This window comes from Ascaphus truei, chromosome 5, assembly GCF_040206685.1.
Source record: "Ascaphus truei isolate aAscTru1 chromosome 5, aAscTru1.hap1, whole genome shotgun sequence".
In the NCBI taxonomy this organism is placed as follows: domain Eukaryota; kingdom Metazoa; phylum Chordata; class Amphibia; order Anura; family Ascaphidae; genus Ascaphus; species Ascaphus truei.
Window position 1 is genome coordinate 251,970,093 of NC_134487.1, and position 4,739 is coordinate 251,974,831.

At 37.4% G+C, this 4,739-nt stretch overlaps 1 long non-coding RNA gene across 1 annotated transcript in view; it reads right to left on the reverse strand.

Moving 5' to 3' along the window:
• Window positions 1–4,371, reverse strand: part of LOC142494558 (uncharacterized) — an 18,865-nt gene extending 14,494 nt beyond the window's left edge. The window contains exon 1 of the long non-coding RNA XR_012801530.1: window positions 3,383–4,371. This is a non-coding gene — a long non-coding RNA (uncharacterized LOC142494558). The remainder of the gene's footprint in view (window positions 1–3,382) is intronic.
• Between the last annotated feature and the right edge of the window lie 368 nt (window positions 4,372–4,739).

Consider the following 4,739-nt stretch of genomic DNA (forward strand, 5'->3'; position numbering starts at 1 on the left):
AAATAAACGAAATTCTAAATTTAATGATGAAGAAAATCAAGTGCTCGTGACGGAGATAATGCAGCGGTATGATAAGCTGTATGGAATATTAGTAGGTAAGTTAATTAGGCCAATGTCATACAAATAATGTTTCACATGATTTATTGATTATTGTTCAGTACACATGTATATCACATAAGGATATTGATGTCATATTGTAGGTATAAGCTTGCTATTATTTTGGTGTGTAGCATGGGCCCTCATGTTATATTACACATGTATATTAATGGCTTGTTCAGGGTGGCACAGGCACGAGTTGGAGGGCGTGCATTTGCTTCAGTCTGCTGTCACATGTCTGCACATTATCACAATCACTCATTTTAAATATGGGATGAGGTGTGGCTACAGACACCATTGTAATGTTTGTTGTTGCTGCGTTTAAATAATGTTACATAATCATTTCATTTATTGTTAAAGGAACAGAGACGCAGCTGCATGTTTAATAAGAAACGTTTCTTTCATTAAATGAAGTGTACCCAGCGGTAAAAATATTGTGTTTTATACAGGGCAGCTGTTACCTTTTCAAACGTTACGCATTTAAAGCTGCAGTTCAGTCAATATATTACATGTGTGTTTTGTAACATAAATCAGGTCTGTAGTCATTACATGTGGATTTATTGTTTATGTGTTTATAGCCAAAAATTACAAAATTACCTACAGTATTACATAATATTTTATGAAGCATTTCATAAGGCTATGCCCCTTCATGTCCTGTCACAAGGCCTCGCACACCCCTTTGTCAGCAATGGCCTCCCTCTTGCACATGTCACTGCAGGTGTGCTCATGAATATTCATGCGCTTCCACTTACTGACATAAGCATTATATAAACACATCTCTTCAGTCATTATGTCGCCTAACAATACATGCAGAACGATTTTACCTTCAGCTACACATTGATTGAGGTAATTACAGATTGCACACATGAAACTATTGAAGTGTAAAATCAATTTCACAACATCATTATAAAGTACAACAAAAAATTAAACTTTTACATTATTTGTTCTTTCCTGCGGGCCTCACGTCAGTTCACACCACCCCCCTTTGAAGCATGCACCCTGAACTATATGCTCTATGAGATGTGCGCATCAAAATAACGCTTTCAGACCGCAGTTGGGGGTATAGGTCATCCCTGGATAATTCCATAATTTAATGTACACAAACAGTCAACGTTTACAGCATAGGTGACCAAATAGGTGTATCCGTATGAGTGAGGCACGTATTTAGCCATGTGTGCTGAAGTAGGATTAACGTTTCTATATTGTCTGTTTGCGTCCATACATGAGTGGATATTACAACGTCTGGAATAAAGCTTTTCTGCTTGCGCATGCTTGCTAGGTGGACATGCATGCACTTGCAGTGTGGATTTTGAAAACATGTTGACATATTTAACACTATTTCAAGGTCGTTATAACTATGTTTAATTAGATTTAACAAATGTGAATATGTTATTAGCATATTTTGTAACACTTTTCCTTTGACTTGTTTAGGCAAGACATCCAACAGAGTAAAAAAGGAATTGTGGGAAGAGGTGGTCAATTATGTTTCGGCGTGTGGAAATCAACAGCGAACCTATATGAATTGTCGGAAACGTTTCCAGGATATTAAAAGTAATGTAAAAAAAAAATTACACAATATACGTGTCAGTGCATCTACTACTGGTGGAGGACCTCTTGGCCGTTCTCTAAGATTGACGGAGATGGAGGAGCAGGTTGCTCGAATGATGAATCCATTATCGGTGGAGGGTTTGGCTGGGGATCGTGATATTGGGATCTATGACTCAACATTTCCCCCAGGTCAGTAAATTTACATTACTATTATTCAGCATGTACTAAGTAATTGCATAATTATTACTTTGACTGTACATGACGTCAACATTTAATCATTATAACTTTTTCACATGTAGCCCTCAATTTATGATTGCAAGTAATTGTGCACAATTTCTTGTAGTCATAACAAAACCAAGAATAGATGTTTTTTTACTGTTATGTTGATTTAATTCACAATTCATACATAACATTGTAGGTCATGGTCATAAAATGCAATACATTCATATGATTGATTAATAATACTATGTATGAACAAATAAGATTATATTGTAGTATTTCAGTATACAAATTTCACATATGTACTTGCTGACTATTTGAAGTAACATCGATTAGTTTTGCCTTTCAATACAGTAATATACTTCCTTTGTGGGTATGTAACCAGCATATTTTTTTTTCCTGTACTCTACATAGTGTCCAAAAAAAAAGGTGTCTCAACACGTGCATCACCTGTTTCATCTTCTGCATTCTCCCTATCCTCACATGTATCAGCGGCCTCATCTTTACCAATTCAAGGTGAGCCATTATAAAAGAACAACAATTGTTAAGCTTCTTTGTAAAAGCTGCGTCACGTTACGCACACTGTGTATAGGGGTGAATGGTGTGTGTTTGTCAGTGGCTTTGTCTACTTTAAAATTAGTTGACAAACATACAATATTATATATTATTTATTCAATTCCATGTTCAATGTGAACATTAATATACACAGTGGTTTAATATTGCAGTATGACAATCATATAGTTTCTCTTGTTGGAACATTGTCCCGCTACATGATGACTGCTGTGTGTGGCCACATACTATAGGACATGTGTACAACCACAACCTTCCTTTGTGTGTACACATTGTCAATCACACACAATAGCAACTGTGCCAACAATACCAAATACAAAATACCCGTCTTGACATTCACATTAGCATGTGACAATAGCATTAGTAAATTTATATAAATCACACCAATTGACAATATATAACTGATACAGGATACTATAATTCAATGTGAGGATGATTAGTTACAAATACAGACATGGTCTTTGGTTACATTACATCTAAATAACAACATATATATAGTCTTATGATTATCAATCTGTAAGTATGCTTTGATGTCACATAACTTTGGTAGTGCACAATTGGCAGTCCTAAAATGTCAATATGGTATTCTCATACTTCAATATGTTCTTTCTAAGGATGTTATCATGGTTAATCAAATATGATTATGTTAATGATTAAATTAGTCTAACTTGGTTATTTTGCTTTTTCATTTTAGATGTAACAACTGCTGTCTTGGTTTCTTCTGATACCTCATCGGTGCTATCTAAGTCACTTAGTCCACAAGTTAAGTCTCCCAAAAAGAAACAACAGAAAAAACGACACTTGTCCAACCAACATACATCGGAAAAGAATTTCATTAATTCTCAAAACCAACGTCACCAAGAAATGATGGGTGTGCAAAAGGAAATTGTAGCTGAGCTGGTCAGCATAAAACAGCTTTTAAACAGGAATTGTACTGCATTCGACTTACACAATTCTTCGTTACATTCGATAGATGAAAGTCTGATAAAACAGAATGAGCTACGTGCATGTGCAATATTGTCGAGAAGACAGGAAGTTGCTTCTTCATCATTTCAGCATGATCTTGGAATATTTTCCACACCTAAGTCAAAACATGATTCTCCACCATTGACCTCCTCTCCGGCAGCATCTTTGCCATCTTATCAGACACCATTATTGGCAGCTTCTCCAGATACATTGAATGTGTCGTCTGAAGCACAATTATTAGCAGCTTCTCCTGCAATCTTCAACACCTCTGCTTTTGCAACATTCTTAACAGGTTCCCCTGCAACCTTGAATGCTTCTGCACAATTTGGACCGGGTACTCCTGCAAACTTGGATGCTTCAGCACAATTTGGAGCGGATTATCCTGCAACATTGAATGCATCAGCAAAATTAGTTCTTGGTTCTCCTGCAACCTTGAATGCTTCTGCACAATTTGGACCGGGTTCTCATGCAACATTCAACAGCTCTGCGTGTGGTAAATTTGTTTGGCCTTGTCCTGCAACCTTGAATGCTTCAGCACAAATGGTATCCAAATCTTCATCAACGTTGAATGTTTCAGCAGATTTTGTATCGGAGTGTCCTGATAATGTCAATGCTTCAGCACAATTGGTGTCGGAGTGTCCTGATAATGTCAATGCTTCAGCACAATTGGTGTCGGAGTGTCCTGATAATGTCAATGCTTCAGCACAATTGGTGTCGGAGTGTCCTGATAATGTCAATGCTTCAGCACAATTGGTGTCGGAGTGTCCTGATAATGTCCATGCTTCAGCACAATTGGTGTCGGACTGTCCTGATAATGTCCATGCTTCAGCACAATTGGTGTCGGACTGTCCTGATAATGTCCATGCTTCAGCACAATTGGTGTCGGACTGTCCTGATAATGTCCATGCTTCAGCACAATTGGTGTCGGACTGTCCTGCAACGTTTGTTTCTTCTGCTCCTGCAACATTGGTGACACCTTTTTATGGTAGTCAAAAAAAAAAAACATTAGGAACAAGTAAGAGAAATGTGTTACGCAAATACTGGTGCCCTGTGATGGGTACATGGAAAAAACCGAGTGTAGCTAACCCAAAAAAGGGAAATAATCAGGTGTGTGCTTTGGCACCTACACAAGAATATACACACATGTCAGGTACATTACACCCGACAAAGCAACCTCACACGATGTTATTTCCAAATACACAGCCATGTGAAATTATGGCTACGCAAAGTACACATCCATCTAATTTAATGGGTACGCCACATCCATCTAATTTGATGCCTATGGCAACTTCACATCCATCTAATATCTTGGGTACGCCACATCCATCTAATTTGATGCC